The sequence below is a fragment of the Schistocerca nitens genome, chromosome 8, assembly GCF_023898315.1.
Source record: "Schistocerca nitens isolate TAMUIC-IGC-003100 chromosome 8, iqSchNite1.1, whole genome shotgun sequence".
In the NCBI taxonomy this organism is placed as follows: Eukaryota; Metazoa; Arthropoda; class Insecta; order Orthoptera; family Acrididae; genus Schistocerca; species Schistocerca nitens.
In genome coordinates this window covers 29,792,066-29,808,260 of record NC_064621.1, presented here as the reverse complement: position 1 = coordinate 29,808,260, position 16,195 = coordinate 29,792,066, and the positions used below count along the sequence as shown (strand labels likewise).

At 39.6% G+C, this 16,195-nt stretch overlaps 1 protein-coding gene across 1 annotated transcript in view; it reads right to left on the bottom strand.

Moving 5' to 3' along the window:
• LOC126198808 (calumenin) overlaps nucleotides 1-719 on the bottom strand; it is a 29,781-nt gene extending 29,062 nt beyond the window's left edge. The window contains exon 1 of the mRNA XM_049935377.1: nucleotides 620-719. The gene's annotated coding sequence lies outside the window, so the exon portion shown is untranslated. The remainder of the gene's footprint in view (nucleotides 1-619) is intronic.
• Nucleotides 720-16,195: the final 15,476 nt, after the last annotated feature.

Sequence of the window (16,195 nt, the reverse complement as noted above, 5' to 3'; positions counted from 1 at the left end):
ACAATTGTTCTTACATTTAAGAAAATGTGGCTGAAATTACTGAAACAGAGTACGGAAGAGTGAGAGCGGCAATGAAGGGTGGGGCTCGCGGAACGAGAGCCAGGGCATTTTCTAGCATGGCATGCATCGGAGAACTTTTGCTTGAAGTCAGTACCAAATGGTATTTTATTCTGGTCAACACCCTGTCAATAGGCAAGTCGCTGAATACTGAGCACTCCGCAGGCTTTTCACATCAGTGATGGAAACGTCAGAAAATACTTCGCTGTCTAAATTGTCTCCGCGTCAACATGAAATGTTTTGGGTACAAAAACTGACAGAAAAACCAAGATCGGCAACGTTTCGCAGCACTTAATCAATTTAGTATCCTGCTTCAGTGATGTGGACAGCAGTTGGTAATTAAGACTTTCACTACATAAGGTACTTTAAAAGTGTCACTGAGACACATAAATACGTAAAATCTTTATCCGCTGAACATTATATGACACAACGAAAACTTTTACTCCTAATGGCTCGACTTTCCAAGAGCAGTGAATTTAAATACACGAAGTCTTTAATATTTACGGATTTCCAGAGTAAGGCAATGACACAAGAATACGTTGCTTTATTTTCTGAAACGTACCTTCAATAATATAAATATTTCCAACTCATAAATTCACAAAACCAACCGCGCGAATTCTCCACGTTCACTTGTTTTACTGTCAAGTTCCAACTCAGCTTGCAGGGTAGCCAACAGCGGTGGTCGAAACTTCCTCGTCACAGTCTATAGCACAGTCTAATGTTAGACTGTGGTCTATAGTATTTATTTATTTATTTATTTAGTCCTTCAAATCCCATATGTATAGAATATATACAAGGATCTTGGACATGGTTAGGTATTTACAAGATAAAATACAGTTTGTATTGCAATCCTAAGGAGTAGATATTGAAGTAATTTAGCAAAGATTCATACATACAACAAACATTACAGGCAACATACAAGGTAGAATATTAATAATGCATCTTTATTTTTGTTGTTTGGCTTTTATATATTCTGTCAGACTGTAAAAGCAATGATCAATTAAATATGCCTTTACTTCAGTCTTAAAACTACAGAGTTTACCTATTTATTTAATATGGTTAGGTAGGTTATTGAAAATCTTTATCCCAGTATGTAGTGTGCCTTTTTGGCACAATGATGTTCTCACCTGTTTCATATGAAGGTCAGATTTTTGTCTTGTATTGTTTGCACGTATATCTTCATTTTTTAATAAGATATCTGGCTCCAGGGAAGCGTCCTGGGACCTCTGCTGTTCCTGATCTATATAAATGACCTGGGTGACAATCTGAGCAGTTCTCTTAGGTTGTTCGCAGATGATGCTGTAATTTACCGTCTAGTAAGGTCATCCGAAGACCAGTATCAGTTGCAAAGCGATTTAGAAAAGATTGCTGTATGGTGTGGCAGGTGGCAGTTGACGCTAAATAACGAAAAGTGTGAGGTGATCCACATGAGTTCCAAAAGAAATCCGTTGGAATTCGATTACTCGATAAATAGTACAATTCTCAAGGCTGTCAATTTAACTAAGTACCTGGGTGTTAAAATTACGAACAACTTCAGTTGGAAAGACCACATAGATAATATTGTGCGGAAGGCGAGCCAAAGGTTGCGTTTCATTGGCAGGACACTTAGAAGATGCAACAAGTCCACTAAAGAGACAGCTTACACTACATTCGTTCGTCCTCTGTTAGAATATTGCTGTGTGGCGTGGGATCCTTACCAGGTGGGATTGACGGAGGACATCGAAAGAGTGCAAAAAAGGGCAGCTCGTTTTGTATTATCACGTAGTAGGGGAGAGAGTGTGGGAGATATGATACGCGAGTTGGGATGGAAGTCATTAAAGCAAAAACGTTTTTCGTCGTGGCGAGATCTCTTTACGAAATTTCAGTGACCAACTTTCTCTTCCGAATGCGAAAATATTTCGCTGAGCCCAACCTACATAGGTAGGAATGATCATCAAAATAAAATAAGAGAAATCAGAGCTCGAACAGAAAGGTTTAGGTGTTCGTTTTTCTTGCGCGCTGTTCGGGAGTGGAATGGTAGAGAGATAGTATGATTGTGGTTCGATGAACCCTCTGCCAAGCACTTAAATGTGAATTGAGAGTATTCAAGTAGATGTAGATGTAGGGTGTCTCTCGATATATTGTTTGATGAAAACTGATGTTTCGTAGATAAAAATGCAAGGAAGAGGAAGAACTGACAGTTTTTTGAATATGGGTCTGCATGATTTTGTATTGTTTACCCTTCAATAATTCTTAATATTCTCTTTTGCACCCTGAAAAGTTTAATATTTGTTGGTGTATTGCCCCAGAAGATTATGCCATATTAAATTACAGAATGCACATAGGAGTAGTATACATTTAACATGCTGGCCTTGCTGCAACAAGTTTTTAAGATCTGTATCATGTGACAGGTTTTGCTTAGTTTTCTTTGCAAATATTCAATGTGTACCTCCCATTTTGTGTTGCTCTGGAGCCAGAGTCCCAGAAATTTAGTGCTGTCAACACTTTCAAGAACTCTGTCCCTAAGTTCTATTTCTATGTTTGGGTGGTGTCTTACTTTTACATTATAGAAGTTCAGTGCTACTGTCTTTTCTTTGTTTATAATTAGCTTGTTGTAGCTGAACCACTGTTCTACACTGTTCATTGTTTGGATAGCGGAGTCTTTTAGTTTTTCTTTTTGAACGCCGGTCGAAAGTCAACATCGCACATGCGTGCGAGAGTAGCCGTTAGCAGCTGATGCATTCATCACACGAAGATTCGATTTTTTCGCTAATGGTCTTTGTTGTACTCTTATCTTCCACGCCATATTTGTGTACCGTGTACGGTTTTGGTGGAAGCATTAATATGACTTTCAGTACACATTACGAAAATTAAATGTGTTCTTAACAGAAATAGCACAAAGCATAATGAGTAGAAGTAAAATAATGTAGATAGTACAAGTGAGATCCAAACACTACAGAGAATGGAATTTGGTACCTAAAATAAAAGCTAATTGTGTGTTTGCTAACTGCAAGCATTCCATGTGTTATTATGTTACTTTAGTTGTAGGTTGGGCGATTCAGTTTACTTAGAAAGTAACTTGAGGGGCAGAAGTAAGTGGCAAAGAAGTGCAGGGAAACAATGCACAGACACCATAAGGAAACTATTTTGTCCCATGTAATTTCCCAGTCCAGGACTCTATAGGAATTCCAGAATAAGGAAATAAATACGCCAGAAACATGACAAATTTTAATGAAGCCACTGTATCAGTAACAACTGTAATAGCTACTGTGTGGATACCCTAACAGAATGTTCACTAAATATGTTAAACATACGTGTAACTGATAGTTACAGATGAATGTATCCTCAGTGTACTTGTGGTTCAGTGTACATGTGATCACTAGTCATGGACTGAAATATACTTCTTCAGTGTATCATGTGGTTCATATACATGGTACTGCATAATAGATATAGCAAAATATTGTGTGCCTATGTTGTCTGTAAATTTTTCACAGTGTCTCTACCCACGATTAAAAAGAGTGTAATAATGCAATTACAGAAGACTGCAACAGTAGAAACAAGACATTAGGGAAAGGCTAATTAAGTCATATTGTATGTATAATAAGAGTAATGTTACAGATCAGGCTTTAAAGAAATGTAAGGTGATGCTGGAATCCTTATAACCACAAATTAAGTCACATACAATACACAGCACCAATGAACGTATGATCTAATTACAGTATTAAAACATTTCAACCTGTTACTATCAGAAATAATGAAAATTTATCAAGTTACTAGCATAATAAGGTATTAAAATTGTTTCTGTTTGTCGAAAAGAAGTGCAAGTGTAAACAAACTCCCTTCGTCACTAGTATGATACTATGTGGATTTCAAAGTGTTACCATAAAGATAGCGTTAATGTGGCTAATGCTACTGTTTGTTTACAGCATTTTAAATCAGCCGATTTTGCCTGGTAGTTGCTTGTGGAGCTGTAGAATATACCCAGCAGAAAAGTTCTGAAACCGGATGCTGTACCGAGCATGAATCTGCTGGGTGGTTCATGTTTTTGTACTGGTGCTGAATGACAATTAAAACATAGCTGGGAAGACATGTATCAGGCGAGAGCGAGTCTGAGAAGGGCACTGGAAACATTTGGAAACTTGCCATCCAAGAAACTGAAGGTCGATCAATCCACGTTAACTGATACTACGAACCCAGAAAATCAATAACTGTGTCAGCTCAGAAACTGAGTGAAGAGATTAAAGACTAGAATCTAAAAACTTGAAACTATGTGCAGCACTTTAAAAGCTAAAGACACAGTTATGAGAGAAAAACTGAAGTCCATTCGTCACAGACAAACGGAGAGTCCATTGGCTTCTAATAATCTAGTATCTAATACAGTGAAGGATGTTTTGAAGATTTTCTCAGAAACTCAGATCAGCTGTTTGCTCTCTGGAAAGAAGAAAAGAGAGGACATATGCAAAGCAGTGACAATTTGTTCTATCCCGAGGAAGTGCTACACCTTCTTGAGGAACAGACTCGATTTTCCACTACATGAAATTTCAACTTTGAAGAGATGGTAGTCACCGTCGTTCCATTGTAGCCTGGGGGTGTTGACTAATGTGTTATATTTGATGAAAGCCAAGGGACGATCATTTTCTGACATCGAGCACGTGTATGTATTGTCTTTTTACGAACGTCTATGGAAGTGTGACATTTAATGAAGTGAAGGAATGTGTTGTATGTCCACACAGTAATGTTCTTGTTGTTGTGCGTCATGGACATTGTTCAGGGTAGAAACATGCGATATTTTATGACTTTGACATTCAGATGGCAGAGGCGCTTCTAAACTCAACTGTTTCCTCGAATCATAATGTAAGTTATAACGTGACCTTGGGACGAAAAATCAATTTGTGGGGAACAACCTGCATCTCAATCACGTCAGTTCATGTTTCCCACATCCACGGGATCCAGTGAAAAAATTGTATTTTCAGATGTCTCTCACTTGTACAAATTACTCCGCAATCACTTTCTTGACAAAGGGATAAAGCTTTCCGATGGGAAAGTTATTACGAAAGTGCCAATCGAGAAACTCCTATCATTAGTTAAATGGTAATTATAATGTGTTCCAAACTGTCACAATTTCTTCTCAGTGTCAAACATTCAAAATAAGAGAGCGGCAACGTGTATATCTAGCCTTGCAACTGTTTTCAAATATAACTGCTGAAGCAATTCATTACCTGTTGCCGGAAGAAGAGGAAACGGCAGACTTCTTTCAACTTTTCAGCGAATCTTTTCACATTCCGAATTCTCGTACAGTGTTCGATAAAAAGACATTAGCGGAACTGAAGAGTAACTCCAGAAAACCAATACTCAACAAAACGTATTCTTGCTGTGAGAAAATACAGATTAGCAACAGAAAGAAGCGACTGATATTCCAGAAAGGACTGTTAACATCAGTTAATTCTTTATTTTACCTCAGACGTAAGTACATTTTAACAGAAGGGTTGAACCAGGAAGGCCTCGTAAATTTGTTTTCTCAAATTAGTGAGGTAGGTCGTTTTTATCAACATGCTCCTACGAAAGAAGTGAAACATCGCCTACGTTTGTTGCTTCTGGGAAAGAATGCTCATGACATTCCACTGTCGAACATATAGTATGTTCAAATGGAAGAACAGCAATTCCTCTCATCGAGTTGATTTGTGGAATCCTGCCTGATATGTCTAAAGCACTGGCCATGCTAGATGGGGAAGAACAGACACAGGATATAAGTTTTGGCTGCGAGGCTTCTGCACCATCTGCTGTGACAGATGATGTTGAATGCTCAGCAAAAGGATTCAGATATCTGGCAGGCTATATTGTACATTGTGCTGCATAATGTGATAACATACTGGGGGCATCGTTAAGTGAATTACTTTGACCTCCTCCAATGTCCCTATCTGGGTAGAATTTCTATTCCGAGGTTTGTTAGTACCGTCTGACAAGTGGATGCAACATATATCAGAATCTTAGCTCCTGTTCAACAAGAATAATGGAACTGACACAATGTCGAAAGAAAAAAAAAACATTCATAAGAGATTAGCCAACGTGACTTAGCAGAAATATACTGAAGTGGCGCTGGAGGCAATTGAAATATTTTTATGGACCCGACTGAACTTTTATTAGAGTATGCTACTCCAATATTTAATTAAAAAGAGAGAAAGCAGCAGCATCACAGAGGCGGAAATCCCGACGATGGTGCTCCTCACCAGAAGGCGGGATCTAAGGAAGTAAGTAACTGCCAATAAACAATGCGTAAATGGTAAATTCTGTTTGTTGAGTAACCTAGTTTGTGACGGCGCCACACAACTTCGCATCCCTCACTCGCAGCCCTGTTTCGATGCTGACGTCGTTCCAGTGGCCAATAGAACGTCCTTTCGCTTCAGGCCTAACCTTCATAGAATAACCATGTGGTTTCCAAAGTTGCCAATGACAGAAATACAGCAAAGATGATCAGTGGCAATATACTCCTCTTTTTGTGATGAGTGCCTCACGATCTAATGTCAAGTGTGTATGAGTGACTGAAATGAGGACTGTACAACCATAGGTAACCTTCTTGACTATAGCGACTCTACACAATCATTCCTTAAGTGCAGCAGAACACATAGGTTGTAAGAGTTCCTTGACCACAACTATGAACTTTTTACAAAGAACTGACCATAAAATATATGATCCAGTCTGTATAGCCACAGTCACCATTAATGAAGTTAAAAATAAAGGGTGGTTCAAAAAGAGCCCCAGTCTTGAATCGGCTGGTAAATTCTTCTTTGTCAGTTAGTTACATTGTTTTGATTCATTTCTATTTGCAGGAAACATTCTGACTGTTCACTCGGTTTCAATTTCTCGCATTTGGTGTCTAACCATGGAGCTATTCAATTGTATATAGCGTATGCTAATCGTGAAAACGTGTTATCAGAATTTACAAAGTTAAGCAGCAGCTGTTAGGCAACATCGCGCGATTCTTGGGCGTAATGAGGCACCAAATGAATCAACAGTTCGCAGTCTTATGAAAAAGTTCTTTGAGACGGGTTCAGCACTGAACCTTGAAAGACCTTGGCATCATCTTTCTGGCTGAGTGGTTCATGGCAATGTTGCTGTTAGCCCGATGAAATCAGTTCGTTACCGTTCCCAACACTGGGCTTAAGCTTTTCTTCAGTATGGAGAATTCTCCCATATAATCTCCATTAACGGCCCTGTAAAAGTCACTTGATGTAGCAGCTGAAAGTGACAGATCACCAGAGGAGACGTCTGCCCCTGGTAGCTAAGTGGTCAGTGCGACAGAATGTCAATCCTAAGGGCCCGGGTTCGATTCCCGGCTTTGTCGGAGATTTTCTCCGGTCAAGTACTGGGAGTTGTGTTGTCCTAATCATCATCATTTCATTCCCATTAACGCGCAAGTCGGCGAAGTGGCGTCCAATCGAAAGACTTGCATCCGGCGAATGGCCTACCTGACGGAAGGCCCTAGTCGCGACATTTACATTTTTGACTAGGTTCTGTGACGGTGACAACTTTGCAAACAAAATCATTTTTGGTGACAAAGCACACTTAAAATCCTTACACGATCCAAGAAAGGGAAACGCATCCATAACAAGTGGCATGGCTTTTGGTTGTGTGGTGTCATCAGCACTTATTTTTTGAAGATAAGGCAGGACAAGCTGTGACAGTCAGTAGGAACGGTACTTGTTGGGAACATTCATATTTTACTCTTTGACGCGTTATATGTATGGTTGTTTATGTTTTCTCCTTGATCTTCGTTATGTACATCGTTGAAAATGGTTCAAATGGCTCTGAGCACAATGGGACTTAACATCTGAGGTCATCAGTCCCCTACAACTTAGACTACTTAAACCTAACTAACCTAAGGACATCACACACATCCATGCCCGAGGCAGGATTCGAACCTGCAACCGTAGCGATCACGCGGTTCCAGAATGAAGCACCTAGAACCACTCGGCCACACCACCGGCTACATCGTTGAATAAATGGTCTCTAAAAACATGTGCTCCTGGCAATATGATGTATTGCGTATTTGATTAAAAGGTCAAATTTTTAATCTCACTGAGGACTATTTAGAGTCAATATGTTATGGGCCCAGGAGATATTAGTGAACTTTCCATACCAAAGAATTAAAATGATAAATCAAGGTTACATAATTTTTGCGAGTGTTCAACGTGTTGCTATCGTATTTTCTTTTTGCAGAGAAACTCAAGATTTATTTGTTGAACTATCTGAACGTATTCAAGATGGCTTTGAGTGGACAATCACTGTTTAATTTTGAAAAGTTGACCGGTATGACAAACTACAACGACTGGAAATTCACGATGGAAATGTACCTGAAACATGAGGGACTGTTGTTGTTGTTGTTGTGGTCTTCAGTCCTGAGACTGGTTTGATGCAGCTCTCCGTGCTACTCTATCCTGTGCAAGCTCCTTCATCTCCCAGTACCTACTGCAACCTACATCCTTCTGAATCTGCTTAGTGTATTCATCTCTTGGTCTCCCTCTACGATTTTTACCCTCCACGCTGCCCTCCAATGCTAAATTTGTGATCCCTTGAGGCCTCAAAACATGTCCTACCAACCGATCCCTTCTTCTAGTCAAGTTGTGCCACAAACTTCTCTTCTCCCCAATCCTATTCAATACCTCCTCATTAGTTACGTGATCTCCCCACCTTATCTTCAGCATTCGTCTGTAGCACCACATTTCGAAAGCTTCTATTCTCTTCTTGTCCAAACTAGTTATCGTCCATGTTTCACTTCCATACATGGCTACATTCCATACAAATACTTTCAGAAACGACTTCCAGACACTTAAATCTATACCCGATGTTAACAAATTTCTCTTCTTCAGAAACGCTTTCCTTGCCATTGCCAGTCTACATTTGATATCCTCTCTACTTCGACCATCATCAGTTATTTTACTCCCTAAATAGCAAAAGTCCTTTACTACTTTAAGTGTCTCATTTCCTAATCCAATTCCCTCAGCATTACCAGACTTAATTCGACTATATTCCATTATCCTCGTTTTGCTTTTGTTGATGTTCATCTTATATCCTCCTTTCAAGACCCTGTCCATTCCGTTCAACTGCTCTTCCAAGTCCTTTGCTGTCTCTGACAGAATTACAATGTCATCGGCGAACCTCAAAGTTTTTATTTCTTCTCCATGGATTTTAATACCTACTCCGAATTTTTCTTTTGTTTCCTTTACTGCTTGCTCAATATACAGATTGAATAACATCGGGGAGAGGCTACAACCCTGTCTCATTCCTTTCCCAACCACTGCTTCCCTTTCATGCCCCTCGACTCTTATAACTGCCATCTGGTTTCTGTACAAATTGTAAATAGCCTTTCGCTCCCTGTATTTTACCCCTGCCACCTTTAGAATGTGAAAGAGAGTATTCCAGTCAACATTGTCAAAAGCTTTCTCTAAGTCTACAAATGCTAGAAACGTAGGTTTGCCTTTTCTTAATCTTTCTTCTAAGATAAGTCGTAAGGTTAGTATTGCCTCACGTGTTCCAACATTTCTACGGAATCCAAACTGATCTTCCCCGAGGTTGGCTTCTACCAGTTTTTCCATTCGTCTGTAGAGAATACGCGTTAGTATTTTGCAGCTGTGACTTATTGAACTGATAGTTCGGTAATTTTCACATCTGTCAACACCTGCCTTCTTTGGGATTGGAGTTATTATATTCTTCTTGAAGTCTGAGGGTATTTTGCCTGTCTCATACATCTTGCTCACCAGATGGTAGAGTTTTGTCATGACTGGCTCTCCCAAGGCCATCACTAGTTCTAATGGAATGTTGTCTACTCCCGGGGCCTTGTTTCGACTCAGGTCTTTCAGTGCTCTGTCAAACTCTTCACGCAGTATCGTATCTCCCACTTCGTCTTCATCTACATCCTCTTCCATTTCATAATATTGTCCTCAAGTACATCGCCCTTGTATAAACCCTCTATATACTCCTTCCACCTTTCTGCCTTCCCTTCTTTGCTTAGAACTGGGTTACCATCTGAGCTCTTGATATTCATACAAGTGGTTCTCTTCTCTCCAAAGGTCTCTTTAATTTTCCTGTAGGCAGTATCTATCTTACCCCTAGTGAGACAAGCCTCTACATCCTTACATTTGTCCTCTAGCCATCCCTGCTTAGCCATTTTGCACTTCCTGTCGACCTCATTTTCGAGACGTTTGTATTCCTTTTTGCCTGCTTCATTTACTGCATTTTTATATTTTCTCCTTTCATCAATTAAATTCAATATTTCTTCTGTTACCCAAGGATTTCTATTAGCCCTCGTCTTTTTACCTACTTGATCATCTGCTGCCTTCACTACTTCATCCCTCAGAACTACCCATTCTTCTTCTACTGTATTTCTTTCCCCCATTCCTGTCAATTGTTCCCTTATGCTCTCTCTGAAACTCTCTACAACCTCTGGTTCTTTCAGTTTATCGAGGTCCCATCTCCTTAAATTCCCACCTTTTTGCAGTTTCTTCAGTTTCAATCTGCAGTTCATAACCAATAGATTGTGGTCAGAGTAAACATATGCCCCTGGAAATGTCTTACAATTTAAAACCTGGTTCCTAAATCTCTGTCTTACCATTATATAATCTATCTGATACCTTTTAGTATCTCCAGGATTCTTCCAGGTATGCAACCTTCTTTTATGATTCTTTTATGATGCAACCTTCTTTTATGATTCTTTTATGATTAAGTTATGCTCTGTGCAAAATTCTACAAGGCGGCTTCCTCTTTCATTTCTTGCCCCCAATCCATATTCATCTACTACGTTTCCTTCTCTTCCTTTTCCTACTGACGAATTCCAGTCACCCATGACTATTAAATTTTCGTCTCCCTTCACTATCTGAATAATTTCTTTTATCTCGTCATACATTTCATCAATTTCTTCATCATCTGCAGAGCTAGTTGGCATATAAACTTGTACTACTGTAGTAGGCTTGGGTTTTGTGTATATCTTGGCCACAATAATGCGTTCACTATGCTGTTTGTAGTAGCTAACCCGCCCTCCTATTTTTTATTCATTATTAAACCTACTCCTGCATTACCCCTATTTGATTTTGTATTTATAACTCTGTATTCACCTGACCAAAAGTCTCGTTCCTCCTGCCACCGAACTTCACTAATTACCACTATATCTAACTTTAACCTATCCATTTCCCTTTTTAAATTTTCTAACCTACCTGCCCGATTAAGGGATCTGACATTCCACGCTCCAATCCGTAGAATGCCTGTTTTCTTTCTCCTGATAACGACGTCCTCTTGAGTAGTCCCCGCCCGGAGATCCGAATGGAGGACTATTTTACCTCCGGAATATTTTACCCAAGAGGACGCCGCCATCATCATTTAATCATACAGTAAAGCTGCATGCCCTCGGGAAAAATTACGGCTGTAGTTTCCCCTTGCTTTCAGCCGTTCGCAGTACCAGCACAGCAAGGCCGTTTTGGTTAATGTTATAAGGCCAGATCAGTCAATCATCCAGACTGTTGCCCCTGCAACTACTGAAAAGGCTGCTGCCCCTCTTCAGGAGCCACATGTTTGTCTGGCCTCTCAACAGATACCCCTCCATTGTGGTTGCACCTACGGTACGGCTATCTGTATCGCTGAGGCACGCAAGCCTCCCCACCAGCGGCACCGTCCATGGTTCATGGGGGACTATGGGACACAATTGCTGGCACTAACGAAGATGAGAAGATTGTACAGAAAGCATTATCAAAATGATGTTTATCTGTAAATTCATCTGTGTATCCAAAACTTCGTGGAGCCACGAATGCTAAAGAAGGATGGCAAAATTTACAATCTGCATTTGAAGATAAGAGTTTATCTAGTTATAATGGGCTGTTACAATGCTTAATGAGTGTATGATTGGCTTCTGAGACAAATATGGAGGCGTATTTGTCGAAAATTATGTCACTTGCTCAACAAATTCGAAGCATTGGTAAGAAAATAGACGATGATTTCGTAGCTGCAATTATGCTAAGTGGACTTCCAGCAGATTTCCAACCCTTGATTATCGCAATTGAGAATTCGGGTGTCAAGATTACTAGTGATTTAGTTAGTCAGCAATTAATTCAAGAATCGACGAAATGTCACTTTGCATCCACAAATGAGACCACAGATTCGGCGCTGGTAGCTAGTAAGCAGAACAGTAAACACCAGAAGACGAATATCCAACGTGATGTGCGAAATATCAAGCCTTTTAAGTGTTATAAATGTCAGAAACCTGGTTACAAGGCGAATGAGTGTAGAAAAAAGAAGAAACCAAATAAATTTACAAATTCTGCGAATGCAGTGAGTACTGAAAACGAAACTGTGTTAATGGCTCTAACTGCATCTTCGCATCACAGTGATGGTTGGTATATGGATTTCGGGTGTTCACGACACATGACGAATCAAAGAGACTCGTTCAACACTTTCCAATCGACCACAGCTGCTAAAGTGACAGTAGCAGATAATACCAATCTTCAGGCTATTGGAGAAGGCGACGTTCATCTTCGTGTTACTTGTGACGACAAGAATAAACAGATAACTGCTAATGATGTTGCGTATGTTCTAAGCCTTGCTTACAACCTATTGTCCGTTAGTCAGATGACAAGACGTAGATTGTGTGTATTGTTTGACAATGTGCAGTGCGGTGTATACAATAAAAGTGATGTAATTGTTTCTGGAACCATACCATTTACTCAAGTAAATGGTATGGTATCGATTAGATGAAGTGCATCATTACGCAAATGTTGTAGAAATTGACAGTTATGAATTGTGGCATCGAAGATTGGGACATCTGAAGCGTGTAAGCTTGCATTTATTAAAAGAAAAAATGGCTGATGGACTGAACTGGACGAACGTCAATTTAGATCCGTGTATTCCCTGCATAAAAGGTAAACAGTCTCGACAACCTTTTCCTAAAACATCAGGTAGAAGAGCAAAAGATCTACTTGACATTGTGCATTTTGATGTTTGTGGACCAATGAGCATGGCTTCGTGGGGAGGATCACGATATCTTCTCACTTTTACGGATGATCTGTCCAGAAAATCTTTTGGTTATATGCTAAAATCAATAACAGAAGTCTGACACACATCAATCGAATTCAAAGCACGAGTAGAAAATGAAACTGGTCGAAAAATCAAAATACTTCGAACAGACAATGGAAAACAGTTCGTCAATCGGCGCATGAAGTTATGTTTAAAGACGAATGGAATTAAACATGAAACAACAACTCCTTACACGCCAGAACAGAATGGTGTTGCAGAACGCTTGAATCGGACAGTCATTGAAAAAGCAAGATCAATGTTAACAAATGCAGGTCTAAGTAGACAATTTTGGGCTGAAGCTGTAAACACAGCAATTTATTTGAAGAATCGATCTCCAACAAAAGCTGTTAAGAATGTCACTCCCGAGGAATTATGGAGTGGTTGTTGGATAAATCTGAATTTACGAATCTTTGGATGTCGAGCATTTGTACATATACCAAAAGAAAAAAAGGACGAAATTAGAAAACAAATCTATGGAACTTATCTTTGTTGGATATCGCGAAGATTCTAAAGCATATCGTCTGATTGAACCAAATTCACCAAAGACAATTGTGAAAGCCCGTGATGTGCAATTCATCGAAAACTCAAAGTGCACTTGTGGAAACAGTATTCCAAACAGTAACCCAATTGACGATAATCGTATAGACAGTCGTCAACTACCGCCAGCACCTAACATCATTGAAGAGGCAACTGAACTGACACAACCTGCTGAAGTTGACAGAAATGCAGTTTATCTTGAATTAGCACAAAGTGACACAGAGAAAACAGTAAATAGCAACGTACATAGACACACGGATGTTGTGCAGCCAGAAATGCAACCAGAAATTAGAAAATCATCACGTGAAAGAAAACCAAATACTAAATATTTTAATGATAATTTTGCTTGTCTTGCTTGTATTTCTGAAACAAATTCGTATGAAGAAGCAATGAATTGTGATGACTGTGAAAAATGGAAGGAAGCCTTAGATAATGAATATAAATCTTTACTTGAAAATGAAACATGGATTTTGACTGATTTGCCACCAGGCAGGAAGGTAATTAATTCGAAATGGGTGTTCAAGGTGAAAGAAACGTCAAATGGTGAAATTGAACGTTATAAGGCTCGTTTTGTAGCGAAGGTTTATTACCAAATACCAGGAATAGACTTTGATGAAACGTCCTCGCCTGTTGTTCGTCATTCTTCACTTCGCATCCTGTTAGCTTTATCAGCTGAATTTGATCTTGACATTGAACATATGGATGTTCAAACTGCGTTCCTATATGGTGATCTCGATGAAGAAGTTTACATTCGTCAACCTGAAGGCTACGTGAAGAAGGGGGAGGAGATGAAGGTTTGCAAGCTGAAGAAGGCAGTTTGTGGTCTAAAACAGGCGTCACGCATTTGGAATATAAAATTAGATGTTACATTACATAAAATGAATCTAAAGAAGTCAGAATATGATTCTTGCATTTACTTCAGAATTGAGAAACAAAATATACTCATTATAGCTGTTTATGTAGACGAGTTGATCATTTTCTCTAATAGAAATAATAAGGTGGAAGAAAGAATTGAAGAAAGGATTAATGAATCAGTTTAAGATGAGAGACCTTAGTTAACTTAGTTGGCGTCTTGGCATGAGAATAAAACGAAACAGGAAAAAAGGGACGATTAGTATTGATCAACCCCCCCATGAACCATAGACCTTGCAGTTGGTGGGGAGGCTTGCGTGCCCCAGCGATACAGATATCCGTACTGTAGGTGTAACCACAATGGAGGGGTATCTGTTGAGAGGCCAGACAAACGTGTGGTTCCTGAAGAGGGGCAGCAGCCTTTTCAGTAGTTGCAGGGGCAACAGTCTGGATGATTGACTGATCTGGCCTTGTAACACTAACTAAAATGGCCTTGCTGTGCTGGTACTGCGAACGGCTGAAAGCAAGGGGAAACTACAGCCGTAATTTTTCCTGAGGGCATGCAGCTTTACTGTGTGGTTAAATGGTGTCCTCTTGGGTAAAATATTCTGGAGGTAAAATATTCCTCCATTTGGATCTCCGGGCAGGGACTACTCAGGAGGACGTCGTTATCAGGAGAAAGAAAACTGGCGTTCTACGGATCGGAGCGTGGAATGTCAGATCCCTTAATCGGGCAGGTAGGTTAGAAAATTTAAAAAGGGAAATGGATAGGTTAAAGTTGGATATAGTGGTAATTAGTGAAGTTCGGTGGCAGGAGGAACAAGACATTTGGTCAGGTGAATACAGGGCTATAAATACAAAATCAAATAGGGGTAATGGAGGAGTAGGTTTAGTAATGAATAAAACAATAGGAATGTGGGTAAGCTACTACAAACAGCACAGCGAACGCATTATTGTGGCCAAGATAGACACGAAGCCCACGCCTACGACATTGGTACAAGTTTATATGCCAACTAGCTCTGCAGATGATGAAGAAATTGAAGAAATGTATGATGAAATAAAAGAAATTATTCAGATAGTGAAGGGAGACGAAAATTTAATAGTCATGGGTGACTGGAATTCAGTAGTAGGAAAAGGGAGAGAAGGAAACGTAGTAGGTGAATATGGATTGGGGCTAAGAAATGAAAGAGGAAGCCACCTGATGGAATTTTGCACAGAGCACAACTTAATCATAGCTAACACTAGGTTCAAGAATCGTAAAAGAAGGTTTTATACATGGAAAAAGCCTGGGGATACTGAGAGGTTTCAGATAGATTATATAATGGTAAGATAGAGATTTAGGAACCATGTTTTAAATTGTAAGACATTTCCAGGGGCAGATGTGGACTCTGACCACAATCTATTGGTTATCAACTGTAGATTAAAACTGAAGAAACTGCAAAAAGGTGGGAATTTAAGGAGATGGGACCTCGATAAACTGACTAAACCAGAGGTTCTACAGAGTTTCAGGGAGAGCATAAGGGAACAATTGACAAGAATGGGGGAAAGAAATACAGTAGAAGAAGAATGGGTAGCTTTGAGGGATGAAGTAGTGAAGGCCGCAGAAGATCAAGTAGGTAAAAAGACGAGGTCTAGTAGAAATCCTTGGGTAACAGAAGAAATATTGAACTTAATTGACGAAAGGAGAAAATTTAAAAATGCAGTAACTGAAGCA